The sequence below is a fragment of the Pongo pygmaeus genome, chromosome X (assembly GCF_028885625.2).
Source record: "Pongo pygmaeus isolate AG05252 chromosome X, NHGRI_mPonPyg2-v2.0_pri, whole genome shotgun sequence".
NCBI lineage: Eukaryota > Metazoa > Chordata > Mammalia > Primates > Hominidae > Pongo > Pongo pygmaeus.
In genome coordinates, this window is record NC_072396.2 from 84,471,071 (window position 1) to 84,488,670 (window position 17,600).

At 38.3% G+C, this 17,600-nt stretch overlaps 1 non-coding gene across 1 annotated transcript; it reads left to right on the forward strand.

Annotated features, from left to right (window-relative positions):
* Positions 1-581: 581 nt before the first annotated feature.
* Positions 582-688, forward strand: LOC129025489 (U6 spliceosomal RNA). Its single transcript, XR_008497245.1, has one exon. It is a non-coding gene; the product is annotated as a U6 spliceosomal RNA (small nuclear RNA).
* Positions 689-17,600: the final 16,912 nt, after the last annotated feature.

The window sequence follows — 17,600 nt, forward strand, 5'->3', positions numbered from 1 at the left end:
AATAAACTCTTCACAAATTATCATTAATTTTATGATTGGTAAAGTAAAATAAAAATATCATGACTCTGTAAAAATATCAACATTGCACTAACTTCAAATATTTTAAAATAATGTTAAAACATTAGGACACAATAACATAGTGTTTATGTGAATGGAAATTAGCAACATTGATACCACACAAGAACTTGGATATTTGTTTTCTTTGTTTTGCTTTTGAGAGAGGGTCTCGCTCTGTTACCCAGGCTGAAGTGCAGTGGCATGATCATGGCTCACTGTTGCCTCAGTCTACTGGGCTCAAGTGGTCCTTCCACCACAGGCTCCCCAGTAGCTCCAACTACAGGCATACACCACCACACTCAGCTAATGTTTTGTAAATTTATTTTCTGTAGAGATGGGGCCCAGGCTGATACTGAATTCCTGAGATTAAGCAAATCTCCTGCCTTGGTCTCCCAAAGTGGTAGGATTACAGTTATGAGCCACCATTCCCAGCAGGATACTTGTTAAAATGGAAATAATATGGTTTTACTAATTTGTTATATAAATTGATATTAGCAAAAAGATCTTGTTGGAAATACACTATCATGCTCAATTTGGCAGCACATATACTAAAATTGGAATGATACAAAGAAGATTAGCATGGCGCTTGTAAAAGGATAACACAAAAATTTGTGAAGTGTTCCATATTTTTCATTGAGATTCAGGAGGATGACAAAACCCAATCCAAGGAAAATAAGAATCACAATAAAGTAACACAGTAGCTGAAGTATGAATAGCCAGTATAAAACAGAACTTAATGGGTCAGAACTAAGTAACACAATACAAGAATTTCACAATGCAATTACAAGTATCAACAGCAGAATAAGCCAAGCTAAGGAAAGAATCTCAGGACTTGAAAAGTAGTTCTCTGAAATAAGGCAGTAAGACAAAAATAAAGAAAAAAGTATAAAAAGGAATAAACAAAACCTCCAAGAAGTATCGGATTATGTAAAAAGACCAAATCTGCAAATCACTGGCATCCTTTAGAGGAAGGGGATGAAAGTGAAAAATGTAGATAATATATTTCAGGCTATTGTTCATGAAAACTTCCCCAATCTTGTTAGAGAGGCCAACAGTCAAATTCAGGAATTATAGAGAACTCCTGCAGGATTCTAAACAAGAAGTTCATCCTCAAGATACATAATCATCAGATTTTCCAAAGTTAAAAGAAAAAATGTAAAGACTTCTAGAGAGAAAGGGCAGGTCACCTACAAAGGAAACCCTGTCGGGCTAACAGTGGCCTCTCAGCTGAAACTATAAGCCAGAAGAGATTGGGACCTATATTCAACATTCTTAAAGAAAAAATTTTCAACTAAGAATTTTATATCTAATCAAACTAAATTTCCTATGTGAAGAAGAAATAAGATCATTTTTAGATAAGAAATTTGTTACCACCAGACATATGTTACAAGAGATCTTGAAAGGAGCACTAAATATAGAAAGGAAAGACTGCTAACAGCTAGTACAAAAACACACTTAAACACACAGACCAGTGTCACTGTTAAGCAACCACACAAACAAGCCAACATAAAAACCAGCTAACAACACAATGACAGGAACAAATTCACACTTACCAATACTAACCTTGAATATATGTGGGCTAAATGCCCCACTTAGAATGTACAGAGTGGAAAGCTGGATAAAAAAGAAAGACTCGATATGCTGTCCTCAAAAGACCCATGTCACACATCACGACATTCATAGGCTCAAATTAAAAAGATAAAAGAAAATATACTAAGCAAATGGAAAACAAAAGAAAGCAGGGGCTACTGTTCTAATTTCAGACTAAACAGATTTAAAACCAACAAAGATCAAAAAAGACAGAAAAGACAAAGACAAAGGCATTACATAATGATAAAGGGTTCAATTCAGCAAGAAGACCTAACTATTCTAAATATATGCGCACTCAACACAGCAGCAATCAGATTCACAGAGCAAGTTCTTAGAGACCTACCAAGAGACAAAGAGACATAGACTCCCACACAATAATAGTGGGATACTTCAACACTCCACTGACAATATTAGACAGATTATAGAGGCAGAAAATTAACAAAGATATTCAGGACCTAAGCTTAACATTAAACCAAATGGATCTAATTGGACTTTACAGAACTTTCCAGCCCAAATCAACAAAATATACATTCTTCCCATTGCCACATGGCACATACTCTAACATTGACACATAATTAGACAGAAAACAATCTCCAACAAACATAAAAGAACCAAAATCATACCAAACACACTCTTGCACTACAGTGCAATAACAATAGAAGTCATGACTATGAAAATTGCTCAAAACTACTATGCAATTACATGGAAATTGAACAACATACTCCTGAATGACTTTTGGGTAAATAATGAAATTAAGGTAGAAATCAAGAAGTTCTTTTAAAATCATGAAAACAAAGATTCAAAATATCGGAATGTCTGAGACACAGGTAAGGCAGTGTTAAGAGGAAAATTTACGGTACTAAATGTCCACATCAAAAGTTAGAAAGATTTCAAATTAACAACCTAACTTCACAACTAAAATAATTAGAGAAGCAGGAATAAATCAACTGCAACGCTACCAGCTGACAAAAACAAATCAAAATCAGAGCTGAACTGAAGAAAATCAAGACATGAAAAAGAGTTCAAAAGATGAACAAATCCAGGAGTTGGTTTTCTGAAAAACTTAATAAATTAGAAAGGCCACTAGCTAGACTAATAAAGAAGAAAAGAGAAAAGATTCAAATAAACACAATTGGAAATGTTTAATAAAATGATACTACTCATCCCTTCAAAAAAAAAAAAAAAAAGGCCAACAATTATAAACTACTATGAACACCTCTACTCTCACAAACTAGAAAACCTAGAAGAGATGAATAAATTCCCAGACACATACACTCTCCAAAGACTGAGGCAGGTAGAAATAAATATCCTGAAAAGACCAATAACAAGCTCCAAAATTGAATCAGTAATAAATAGCCTACTAAGAAAAAAACTTGGGGCCTGACAGATTCACAGCCAGCTTCTACCAGGTGTACAAAGAAAAGCTGGTACAATTCATACAGAAACTATTTCAAAACATTAAGAAGGAGTAACTCCTTTTCAACTTATTTTGTGGAGCCAGCATCATCTTGATACCAAAATCTGGCAGAGGCACAATAAAAACAAAAACAAAAAAAACTTCAGGCCAATATATTTGATGAACATTGATGCAAGTATTCCTTTTTTTTTTACATTTAAAATGTTTTATTTGGAAAGCAATTGAGGGCATACACACAGACCAAGTGGTCCCCAATATATCCCAAAGAGAATGTTGGAAATTTTATTAGAAAAAGACATATTCTGTATTGTTTTGAAAGAAAGTTCATTCGCACTAGAGAAGCTTTGGGGAGATAGCAAGCTTCTTGCTAGCTTTGATTAGTGAGTGATGGTGGTAAGTAAAACCAGTGTTAGGGTCCCAGCAGGTTGTTTCAGTAGCTCCTAGGTAAAGTTGGTCTTGGGGTTACAGCAGGCCATTTCAGCAGCTGGGCTTGTAGAAGATTTAATTCTTGGATCAGGTGCTATGAGCTCCCAGGGCTTTTTCCCTGTGGCCCCTTGACTGATTTATTTGGTTATGACAAGAATGACCCAATTTGAATAATTAACTTTCACACTAGCAATCCTAGTGGATGTGAAATGCTGTCTCCCTATTTGAATTTCAGTAATGGTTAAATTACGTTAAGCATTTTTTTTTCAGGTTGTACTGTTTTTATTGTAGTTGTTATTAGAAGCACAGAGAGGTTAAGTGACTTGCCAAGAGTCTCTGCTATTTAGTTAACAATTGGGGGGTGTGATGGGGGCCTATAATCCAAGCTGGGAGAACTAACGTAGGCCCTATTCCATAAGGTGACGTCACTTCTCTGTAGCTGCTTCACATTTCATTATTCTCCCCAAAGCTCACCCATGCTCTGGAAGTACATTGAAAAATTCAGCGAGGAGTTAGAGCGCTCCCAATAGCTAAAATGAAGAGTCAGCACTCTGTTAGCAATTTGACTATGGTAGAACAACTGTCCCATTGATAGAATTGAATGAAAGAACATGAAAGAACTGAGGACTTCTGCTCCCATATGATCTAGGAAAGTGTCCCTTCAACTCAGAGTAGAGCACTTAACAGAGCATTTGCGGGCTTGGAGTTGATAGGTTTAGGTCCAAATTCAGGGTCTGCTATTAGTCAATTTTTGGAAACATACATAAGTTCTCTGAGCCTCCATTTCCACATTTTTGAAATGGATATAATAATAATAGTAACAGTAGTAATACAGGCCCATCAGCCAGGCACAGTAGCTCACACCTGTAATCCCTGCACTCTGGGAGGCCGAGGTGGGTGAGTTATGAGGTCAGCAGTTCAAGACCAGCCTGGCCAACATAGTGAAACCCTGTATCTACTGAAAAATAAAAAAAATTAGCTGGGTGTGTGGTGTGCACCTGTAATCTCAGCTACAGGAGAGGCTGAGGCAGGAGAAACACTTGCACCCAGGAGGTGGAGGTTGCAGAGAACTGAGATCATGCCACTGCACTCCAGCCTGGGTGACAGACCAAGACTCTGTCTTAAAAAAAAAAAAAAAATACAAGCCTATCCTGTATTCTTTTTTTTAAATTATATTTTAAGTTCTAGGTTACATGTACACAACCTGCAGGTTTGTTATATACATATACATGTGCTATGTTAGTTTGCTGCACCCATTAACTCGTCGTTTACATTAGGTATTTCTCCTAATGCTATCCCTTCGCCAGACCCCCACCTCATGACAGGCTCCAGTGTGAGATGTTCCCCACCCTGTGTCCAGGTGTTCTCATTGTTTAATTCCCACCTATGAGTGAGAACATGCAGTGTTTGCTTTTCTGTCCTTGTGATAGTTTGCTGAAAATGATGGTTTCCAGCTTCATCCATGTCCCTGCAAAGGACATGAACTCATCCTTTTTTATGGCTGCATAGGATTCCATGGTGTATATGTGCCACATTTTCTTAATCCAGTCTATCACTGATGGACATTTGGGTTGATTCCAAGCCTTTGCTATTGTGAATAGTGCCGCAATAAACATACGTGTGCATGTGTCTTTATAGTAGCATGATTTATAATCCTTTGGGTTTATACCCAGTAATGGGATCACTAGGTCAAATGGTATTTCTAGTTCTAGATCCTTGAGGAATCGCCACACTGTCTTCCACAATGGTTGAACTAGTTTAAACTCCCACCAACAGTGTAAAAGTGTTCCTATTTCTCCACATCCTCTCCAGCACCTGTTGTTTCCTGACTTTTTAATGATCACCATTCTCATTGGTGTGAGATGATATCTCATTGTGGTTTGATTTGCATTTCTCTGATGACCAGTGATGATGAGCATTTTTTCATGTTTCTGTTGGCTGCATAAATGTCTTCTTTTGAGAAGTGTTTGTTCATATCCTTTTGATGCAAACATTCTTAACAAAATTCTTGCAAATAACATCCAGAAGCATGTCAAAAAGCTAAAGCACCATGATCAAGCAGACCTCATCCCCGGGATAGAAGGTTGGTTCAATATCTGCAAATCAATAAATAAGATTCATCACATAAACAGAACTAAAGACAAAAACCACATGATTATCTCAATAGGCACAGAAAAGGCCTTGATAAAATTCAGGACCACTTCATGTTAAAAACTCTAAATAAAATGGGTATTGAAGAAACTTACCTCAAAATAATAGGAGCCATCTATGACAAACCCATAGCCAACGTCATACTGAATGGGCAAAAACTGGAAGCATTCCTCTTGAAAACCGGCACAAGACAAGGGTGCCCTCTCTCACCACTCCTATTCAACATAGTATTGGAAGTCTTAGCCAGAGCAATCAGACAAGAGAAAGAAATAAAGGGCATCCAAATAGGAAGACAGGAAGTCAAATTATTTCTGTTCATAGATGACATGATTCTATATCTAGAAAACCCCATAGTTTTGGCCCAAAGCTCCTCCAGCTGATAAACAACTTTAGCAAATTTGCAGGATACAAAATCTATGTACAAAAATCACTGGCATTCCTATGACCAACAACAGCCAAACCAAGAGCCAAATAAGAAAGGCAATTCCATTCACATTTGCCACAAAAAGAATAAAATACTTATGAATACAGCTAACCAGGGAGGTAAAAAATCTCTACAATGGGAATTACAAATACTGCTCACAGAAATCAGAGAAGACACAAACAAATGGAAAAACATCCCATGTTCATAAATAGGAAGAATCAATATCATTAAAATGGCTATACTGCCCAAATCAATTTAGAGATTCAATGTTATTCTTAACAAACTACCAACAACATTCTTCACAGAACTAGTAACAACTATTTTAAAATTCATATGGAATGAAAAAGAACCCCAATAGCCAAGGCAACCTTTCTTTTTTCAACTTTTATTTTAAGTTTTGGGGTACTTGTGCAGGATGCACATGTTTGTTACATACGTATACCTGTGAGCCAAGGCAATCTTAATCAAACAGAACAAAGCCAGAGGTATGACGATACCTAACTTCAAACTATACTACAAGGCTATGGTAAGCAAAACAGCATGGTACTAGTACAAAAACAGGCATACAGACAAATAGAACATAATAGAAAGCCCAGAAATAAGGCTGCACACCTACAAGTATCTGATCTTTGACAAAGCTGACAAAAACAAGCAATGAAGAAAGGACTGCCTATTCAATAAATGGTGCTGGGATAACTGGTTAGCCATATGCAGAAGATTGAAGTTGGACTTTTTTCTTATACCATACACAAATACCAACCTAAGATGGATTAAAGACTTAAATGTAAAACCCCAAACTTTAAAAACCCTGGAAGACAATCTTGGTTATACTGTGCTGGATATAGGATCAGGTAAAGATTTCATGACAAAGACACCAAAAACAATTATGAAAAAAGCAAAAACTGACCATTGGGATCTAATTAAACTAAAGAGCTTCTGCACAGCAAAAGAAACTATCAACAGAATAAACAGACAACTTACAGAACAGGTGAAAATATTTGCAAACTATATATCTGACAAAGTTCTAACATCCAGCATCTATAAGAAACTTAAACAAATTTACAAGAAAAAACAAACAAACAATCCCTTTAAAAAGTGAGTAAATGACATGCACAGACACTTTTTAACAGAAGACATACATGTGGCTAAGAATCATATGAAAAAAAAGCTCAGCATCATTGATCATTAGAGAAATGTAAATCAAAACCACAATGAGATACCATCTCACGCCAGTCAGAATGATAATTATTAAAAAGACAAAAAATAACAGATGCTGGTGAGGTTGTGGAGAAAAGGGAGCACTTATACACTGTTGGTGGAAGTGTTAATTAGTTCCACTATTCACAATAGCAAAGACAACTGGTCCTGGACTTTTTTTGGTTGGTAATTTAAAAATTACCATTCAAATCTTGCTGCTTGTTATTGTTGTTTTCAGGGTATGTAAATCTTCCTCATTTAAGCTAGGAGGGTTGTATTTTTCCAGGAATTTATCCATCTCTTCTAGGTTTTCTAGTTTGTGTGCATAAACGTGTTCACAGTAGCCTTGAATAATCTTTTGTATTTCTGTGGTGTCAGTTGTAATATCTCCCATTTCGTTTCTAATTGAGCCTACTTGGATTTTCTCTCTTCTTTTCTTGGTTAATCTTGCTAACGGTCTATCAATTTTTTTTGTTTCATTTATCTTTTGTTTCATTTATCTTTTTGTTTCATTTATCTTTTGTGTCTTTTTTTGTTTGCTTGTTTCAATTTTATTTAGTTCTGCTGTGATCTTGGCTATTTCCTTTCTTCTGCTCAGTTTGGGTTTGGTTTGTTTTTGTTTTTCTAGTTCCTTGAGGTGTGACTTACATTATCTCTTTGTGCACTTTCAGACTTTTTGATGTAGGTGTGTAGGGCTACGAACTTTCCTCTGAGCACCACATTTGCTGTGTCCCAAAAGTTTTGATAGGTTGTGTCACTATTTTTGTTCAGTTCAAATATTTTTTAAATTTTCATCTAGATTTCATTTTTGACCCAATTATTCAAAAGCAGGTTATTTAATTTCCATGTATTTGCATGGTTTTGGAGGTATCTTTTGTTGTTGATTTCCAGTTTTGTTCCATTGTGGTCTGAGAGAGTGCTTGATATAATTTCAGTTTCTTAAAGTTATTGAGGCTTTTTATGGTCTATCATATGGTCTATCTTGGAGAAGGTTCCATGCACTGTTGAATAGAATGTATATTCTGCAGTTGTTGGATAGAAAGATCTGTATATATCTGTTAAGTTCCTTTGTTCCAGGGTATAGTTTAAAATCCATTGTTTCTTTATTGGCCTTCTGTCTTGATGACCTGTCTAGTGCTATCATTGGAGTAAGTCCCCCACTATTACTGTGTTTCTGTCTATTTCATTTCTTAGGTTTATTAGTACTTGTTTTATAAGTTTGGAAGCTCCAGTGTTAGGTGCATATGTCTTTAGGACTGTGATATTTTCCTGTTGGACAAGGCCTTTAATCATTATATAATGTCCCACTTTGTCTTTTTTAACTGCTGTTGCTTTAAAGATTTTTTGTCTGATAAAAGAATAGCTACTCCTGCTTGCTCTTGGTGCCCATTTGCATCTAATGTCTTTTTCCACCCCTTTACCTTAAGTTTGTTTGAGTCCTTATGTGTTAGGTGAGTCTCTTGAAGGCAGCAGATAGTTGGTTGGTGAATTCTTATCCATTCTGCAGTTCTGTATCTTTTAGGTAAAGCATTTAGGCCATTTACATTCAATGTTAGTATTGAGATGTGAGGTACTATTCCACTCATCATGACATCTGTTGCCTGTATAGCTTGTTTTCTTTTTTTGTTTTTGCTTTTTAAATTTTTTTTTGTTTTATAGGTTTTGTGTGATTTATGCTTTAGAGGCTCTGTTTTGATGTGTTTCCAGGATTTGTTTCAAGATTTAGAGCCTCTTTTAGCAGTTCTTGTAATTGTGGCCTGGTAGTGGCAAATTCTCTCAGCATTTGTTTGTCTGAAAAGACTGTGTCTTTTCTTCATATATGATGCTTTGTTTCACTGGATACAAGATTCTTGGCTGATAATTGTTTTGTTTTAGGAGGGTGAAAATAGGGCCAATTTTTTTTTCTAGCTTGTAGGGTTTCTGCTGAGAAATCTGCTGTTAATCTGATAAGTTTTTTGTTATAGGTTACCTGGTGCTTTTGTCTCACAGCTCTTAAGATTCTTTACTGCTGGTGTCTGGCAAGATGGTTGAATAGGAACAGCTCCAGTCTGCAGTTTCCAACGAGATCAATGCAGGTGGGAGATTTCTGCATTTCCAACTGAGGTACCTGGATCATCTCACTGGGACTGGTTAGACAGTGGGTGCAGCCCATGGAGGGCGAGCTGAAGCAGGGTGCGGTGTCATCTCACCCAGGAAGCACAAGGGGTTGGGGAACTTCCTCCACTAGCCAAGGGAAGCCATGAGGGACTGTGCCCTGAGAAACAGTGCACTCCAGCCCAAATACTAGGCTTTTCCCATGGTCTTCACAACCTGCAGACCAGGAGATTCCCTCGGGTGCCAATGCCACCAGGGTCCTGGGTTTCAAGCACAAAACTGGGTGGCTGCTTGGGCAGACACCGAGCTAGCTGAATGAGTTTTCTTTTCATACCACTGTGGCATCTGGAATGCCAGCAAGACAGAACTGTTCACTGCCCTGGAAAGGGGGCTAAAGCCAGGGAGGCAAGTTGTCTAGCTCAGCAGATCCCAACCCCACAGAGCCAAGCAAGCTAAAATCCACTGGCTTGAAATTCTCCCTGTCAGCACACTGGTCTGAAGTCGACCTGGGACACTCAAGCTTGGTGGGGAGAGGGGCACGTACCATTACTGAGGCTTAAGTAGGCTGTTTTCCCCTCACAGTGTAAACAAAGCTGGCTGGGTTCTTAGGACTGGGCAGAGCTCACCGCAGCTTCACAAAGCCCCTGTAGCCAGACTGCCTCTCTAGATTCCTCTGCTCTGGGCAGGGCATCTCTGAAGAAAGCTAGCAGCCCCGGTCAGGGGCTTATAGATAAAACTCCCATCTCTCTGGGACAGAGCACCTGGGGGAAGGGGCGGTTGTGGGTGCAGCTTCAGCAGACTTAAACATTCCTGCCTGCTGGCTCTGAAGAGAGCAGCAGATCTCCCAGTATAGTGCTCAAGTTCTGCTAAGGAACAGAATGCCTCCTCAAGTGGCTCCCTGACCCCTGGGCCTCCTGACTGGGAGACACTTCCCAACAGGGGTCAACAGGCACCTCACACAGAAGAGCTCTGGCTGGCATCTGGTGAGTGCCCCTCTGGGATGAAGCTTCCAGAGGAAGGAACAGACAGCCATCTTTGCTTCTCTGCAGCCTCTGCTGGTGATACCCAGGCAAACAGGGTCTGGAGTGGACCTCCAGCAAACTCCAGCAGACCTGCAGCAGAGGGGTCTGACTGTTAGAAGGAAAACTAACAAACAGAAAGTAATAGCATCAACATCAACAAAAAGGATGTACATACAGAAACCCCATCCGAAGGTCACCAACATCAAAGACCAAAGGTAGATAAATCCATGAAGATGATGAAAAACTAGCACAAAAAGGCTCAAAATTCCAAAAACAAGAATGTCTTTTTCCCTCCAAGGTATCACAACTCCTCACCAGCAAGGGAACAAAACTGGATGGAGAATGAGTTTGAGTAATTGGCAGAAGTAGGTTTCATGGATGAAACTGGAAACCATCATTCTCAGCAAACTATCGCAAGGACAAAAAAACAAACACCGCATGTTCTCATTCATAGGTGGGAATTGAACAATGAAAACACATGGACACAGGAAGGGGAACATCACACATCAGGGACTGTTGTGGGGTGGGGGGAGGGGAGAGGGATAGAATTAGGAGATACACCTAATGCTAAATGATGAGTTAATGGGTGCAGCACACCAACATGGCACATGTATACATATGTAACAAACCTGCACGTTGTGCACATGTACCCTAAAACTTAAAATAGAATAATAATAAAATTAAAAAAAAAGAAGTAGGTTTCAGAAGGTGAGTAATAAAAACTCCTGCAAGCTAAAGGAGCATGTTCTAACCCAGTGCAAGGAAACTAAGGACCATGAAAAAAGGTTAGAGGAATTGCTAACCAGAATAACCAGCTTAGAGAAGAACATAAATGACCTGATGGAGCTGAAAAACACAGCACGAGAACTTCATGAAGCATACACAAGTATCAAGAGCTGAATTGATCAAGTGGAAGAAAGGAAATCAGACATTGAAAATCAACTTACTGAAATAAAGTGTGAAGACAAGATTAGTGAAAAAAAGGTGAAAAGGAATGAACAAAGCCTCCAAGAAATATGGGAATATGTGAAAAGACGAAACCTACAATTGACTGGGGTCCCTGAAAGTGACAAGGAGAAAGGAACCAAGTTGGAAAACACTCTTCAGGATATTATCCAGGAGAACTTCCCCAACCTAGAAAAAGAAACCAACATTCAAATTCAGGAAATACAGAGAACACCAGAAAGACACTCCTCGAGAAAAGCAACCCCAAGACACATAAGGGTCAGATTCTCCAAGATTGAAATGAAGAAAAAAAATGTTAAGGGAAGTGAGAGAGAAAGGTCAGGTTACCCACAAAGGGAAGCCCATCAGACTAACAGCGGATCTCTCTGCAGAAACCCTACAAGCCAGAAGGCAGTGGGGGCCAATATTCAACATTCTTAAAGAAAAGAATTTTCAATCCAGAATTTCATATCCAGCAAAACTAAGCTTCATAAGCAAAGAAGAAATAAAATCCTTTCAGACAAGAAAATGCTGAGAGATTTTGTCACCACCAAGCCCACCTTACAATAGCTCCTGAAGCAAGCACTGAATATAGAAAAAAAAAAACACTGATACCAGTCACTGCAAAAACATACCAAATTATAAAGACCATCGACACTATGAAGAAACTGCATCAACTAATGGGCAAAACAACTGGCTAATATCACAATGACAGGATTAAATTCACATACAGTAATATTAACCGTAAATGTAAATGGGCTAAATGCTCCAATTAGAAGACACAGACTGGCAAATTGGATAAAGAGTCAAGACCCGTTGGTGTGCTATATTCAGGAGACATATCTCACATACAAAGACACACATAGGCTCAAAATAAAGGGATGGAGAAATATTTACCAAGCAAATGGAAAGCAAAAAAAAAAAAAAAAAAAAAAAAGCAGAGGTTATAATCCTAGATCCTAGTCTCTGATAAAACAGACTTTAAACCCACAAAAATCAAAAAAGGCAAAAAAGGGCATTACATAATGGTAAAGGGATCAATGCAACAAGAAGAGCTAAGTGTCCTAAATATATATGCACTAAATACAGGAGCAACCAGATTCCTAAAGCAAGTTTGTAGAGAGCTGCAAAGAGACTTAGACTCCCACACAATAACAGTGAGAGACTGTAACACCCTACTGTCAATATTAGGCAGATCAATGAGACAGAATGTTAACAAGGATATTTAGGACTTGATCTCAGCTCTGAACCAAGCAGACATAATAGACACCTACAGAATTCTCCACCCCAAATCAACGGAATATACATTCTTCTCAGCAACACATAGCACTTATTCTAAAATTGACCATGAATTTGGAAGTAATACACTCCTCAGCAAATGTACAAGAACAGAAATCATAAAAAACAGTCTCTCAGACCACAGTGCAATCAAATTAGAACTCAGGATTAAGAAACTCACTAAAAATCACACAACTACATGGAAACTGAACAACCTGCTCCTGAGTGACTACTGGGTAAATAAAATTAAGGCATAAATAAATAAGTTATTTGAAAACAATAAGAACAAAGACACAATGTACTAGAACCTCTGGGACATAAAGCAGTGTTTAGAGGGAAATGTATAGCACTAAATTCCCACATCAGAAAGCGCGAAAGATCTAAAATTGACACCCTAACATCACAACTAAAAGAACTAGAGAAGAGTCAGCAGAGCAAGAGCAAACAAATTCAAAAGCTAGCAGAAGACAAGAAATAACTAAGATCAGAGCAGAACTGAAGGAGATAGAGACAAAAAAAAAAACCCTTCAAAAAATCAATGAATCCAGGAGCTTGTTTTTGAAAAAAATCAACAAAATAGACCACTAGCCAGACTAATAAAGGAGAAAGAGAGAATAATCAAATAGACACAATAAAAAATGATAAAGGGAATGTCACCACTGATCCCACAGAAATACAGACTAACATCAGAGAATGCTACAAACACTTCTACACAAATAACTAGAAAAATTAGAAATCGATAAATTCCTGGACACATGCAACCTCTGAAGACTAAATCAGGAAGAAGTCAAATCCCTGAATAAACCAATAACAAGTTCTGAAATTGGGGCAATAATTAATAGCCTACCAACAAATAAAAGCCCAGGACCAGATGGATTCACAGCCAAATTCTATCAGAGATACAAAGAGGAGCTGGTACCATTCCTTCTGAAACCATTCCAAGCAATACAAAAAGAAGGACTTCTCCCTAACTCATTTTATGAGGCCAGCGTCATCCTGGTACCAAAAACCTGGCAGAGACACAACAATGACAAAAAAAATTTTTGGCCAATATCCCTGATGAACATTGATGCATAAATCTTCAACAAAATACTGGCAAACTGAATCCAGCAGCACATCAAAAACTTATCCACCACGATCAAGGTGGTTTTATCCCTGGGATGCAAGGCTGGTTGAACATATGCAAATCAATAAATGTAATCTATCACATAAACAGAACCAATGACAAAAAAAACACATGATTATCTCAATAGATTCAGAAAATGCCTTTGATATAATTCAACACCCCATCATGTTAAAAACTCTCAAAAAACTAGGTATTGATGGAACGTATCTCAAAATAATAAGAGCTATTTATGACAAACCCACAGCCAATATCATACTGAATAGGCAAAAGTTGGAAGCATTCTCTTTGAAAATCGGCACAAGACAAGAATGCCCTCTCTCACCACTCTTATTCAACATAATATTGGATATATTAACACCTGGCCAGGGCAATAAGCCAAGAGAAAGAAATAAAAGGTATTCAAATAGGAAGAGAGGAAGTCAAATTTTCTCTGTTTTCAGATGACATAATTGTATGTTTAGAAAACCCCATAGTCTCAGCCCAAAATCTCCTTAAGCTGATAAACATCTTCAGAAAGTCTCAGGATACAAAATCAATGTGAAAAAATCACAAACATTCCTATACACCAAAAATAGACTAGGAGAGAGTCAAATAATGAGTGAACTCCTATTCACAATTGCTGCAAAGAGAATAAAATACCTAGAAATACAACTTACAAGGGATATGAAGGATCTTTTCAAGGAGAACTACAAGCCACTGCTCAAGGAAATAAGAGAGGACACAAACAAATGGAGAAACATTCCATGCTCATGGATAGGAATAATCAATATCGTGAAAATGGCCATACTGCCCAAAGTAATTTATACATTCAATGCTATCCCCATCAAGCCACCATTGAATTTCTTCACAGAATTAGAAAAAGCTACTTTAAATTTCATATGGAACTGAAAAAGAGCCCATATATCCAAGACAATCCTAAGCCAAAAGAACAAAGCTGGAGGCATCCCGCTACCTGACTTCAAACTATACTACAAGGCTACAGTAACCAAAACAGCATGATACTGGTACCAAAAGAGACATATAGACCAACGGAACAAAACAGAGGCCTCAGAAATAACACCACACACCTGCAGCCATCTGATCTTTGACAAACCTGACAAAAACAAGCAATGGGGAAAGGATTCTTTATTTAATAAATTGTGTTGGGAAAACTGGCTAGCCACATGCAGAAAACTGAAACTGGATCCCTTCCTTACACCTTATACAAAAATTAACTCCAGGTGGATTAAAGACTTAAGTGTAAGACCTAAAACCATAAAAACCCTAGAAGAAAACCTAGGCAATACCATTCAGGACATAGGCATGGGCAGAGACTTTGTGACTAAAACACCAAAAGCAATGGCAACAAAACCCGAAATTGACAAATGGGATCTAATTAGACTAAAGAGCTTCTGCACAGCAAAAGAAACGATCATCAGAGTGAACAGGCAACCGATAGAATGGGAGAAAATTTTTGCAATCTGTTCATCTGACAAAGGGCTAATATCCAGAATATGCAAGAAACTTAAACAAATTTACAAAAAAAAAAAAAAAACAAACCCACAAACAACCCCATCAAAAAGTGGGACAAGGATATGAACAGACACTTCTCAAAAGAAGACATTTATGCAGCCAAAAAACATGAAAAAAAGCTCATCATCACTGGTCATTAGGGAAATGCAAATCAATACCACAATGAGATATCATCTCATGCCAGTTAGAATGGCGATCATTAAAGAGTCAGGAAACAACAGATGCTGCAGAGGATGTGGAGAAATAGGAATGCTTTTACATTGTTGCTGGGAGTGTAAATTAGTTCAAACATTGTGGAAGACTGTGGTGATTCCTCAAGGATCTAGAACCAGAAATACCATTTGACTCAGCAATCCCATTACTGGGTATATACCCAAAAGATAATAAATCATTCCACTATAAGGACATATGCACATGTATCCTTATTGCAGCACTGTTCACAATAGCAAAGACTTGAAACCAACCCAAATGCCCATCAGTGATAGACTGGATTAAATGATAGACTGGTACGTATACACCATGGAATACTATGCAGCCATAAAAAAGGATGAGTTTATGTCCTTTGCAGGGACATAATTGAAGCTGAAAACCATCATTCTCAGCAAAGTAACACAGGAACAGAAAACCAAACACCGCACGTTCTCACTCATAAATGGGAGTTGAACAACGAGAACACATGGACACAGGGAGGGGAATAGCACACACCGGGGCCTGTCATGGCGTGGGGGATAGGGGAGGGATCACATTAGGAGAGATACCTAATGTAGATGATGGGTTGATGGATGCAGCAAACCATTATGGCACACACATACCTGTGTAACAAACCTGCAAGTTCTGCACATGTATCCCAGAACTTAAAGTATAAGAATAATAAAAAAAAGATTGTTTCCTTTGTCTTAACTTTAGAAAACCTGATGACAATGTGCCTAGGCAATGATCTTTTTGCAATGAATTTCCCAGGTGTTCTTTGTGCTTGTTGTATTTGGATGTCTAGGTCTCTAGCAAGGCTGGGGAAATTTTCCTCTATTATTCCCCCAAATATGTTTTTGAAACTGTTAGATTTCTCTTAGCTTTTGGGAACACAGATTATTCATAGGTTTGGTTATTTAACATAATCCCAGATTTTTTGGAGGCTTTGTTTATATATTTTTTATTTTCATTTTTTGTCTATGTTTGATTGGGTTAATTCAAAGATCTTGTCTTCGAGCTCTGAATTTCTTTCTTCTACTTGTTCAATTTTATTGCTGAGACTTTCCACAGCATTTTGCATTTTTGCAAGTGTGTCCAATGTTTCCTGAAGTTTTGATTGTTTTTTCTTTATGCTATCTATTTCCTTGACTATTTCTCCCTTCACTTCTTTTATAATTTTTTGAATTTCCTTACATTTGGCTTTACCTTTTGCTGGGGCCTCCCCAGTTAGCTTAATATTGAACCTTCTGAATCTTTTTCAGGTAAATCAGGGATTTCTTCTTGGTTTGGACCCATTGCTGGTGAACTAGTGTGGTTTTTTGAGGGTATTAAAGAACCTTGTTTTGTCATGTAACCAGAATTGGTGTTCTGTTTCCTTCTCATTTGAGTAGTCTCTGTCAGAGGGAAAGTCTAAGGCTGAAGGCTTTTGTTCAGATTCTTTTGTCCCATGGGGATTCCCTTGATGTAGTACTCTCCCCTTTTTCCTATTGATGTGACTTCCTGGAAGTTGAGCTGTCAATGATTGTTATCTCTCTTGTGGATCTAGCCACCCAGCAAGTCTACAAGGCTTTGAGCAGGTATTAGGGTTTATCTGCAGAGAGCCCTGTGATATGAACTGTCCATGGGTCTCTCAGTCATGTATACCATCACTTGTTCTGGTGGAGGTGGCTAGGGGGTGAAATGGACTCTGTGAGGGTTCTTAGCTTTGGTGGTTTAATGCACTATTTTTGTGCCAGCTGGCCTACTCCCAGAAGGTGGCGCTTTCCAGAAAGCATCAACTGTGGTAGTATGGTGAGGAACAGGTGGTGAGTGGGGCCCTAGAACTCCCAAGAGTATATATCCTTTGTCTTTAGTTACCACGGTGAGCAGGGAAGGACCATTGGGTGAGAGAGGAGCTAGGCATTTCTGAGCTCAGACTCTCCTTTGACAGGACTTGCTGCAGCTTCTGTGGGGGATGGGGGTGTGGTACCCAGGTCTATAAAGTTATGTTCCTAAGGAGGATTATGTCTGCTTCTGCTGTGTTATGCAGGTTGTCAGGGAAGTGGGGGAAAGCCAGCAGTCACAGGCTTCACCCAGCTCTCATGCAATCTGAAAGGACCAGTGTTACTCACATCGTGCCTTCCATAACAGCACCAAGTCTCTCTCTAGACAGTGGGCAAGCAGGGCTGAGAA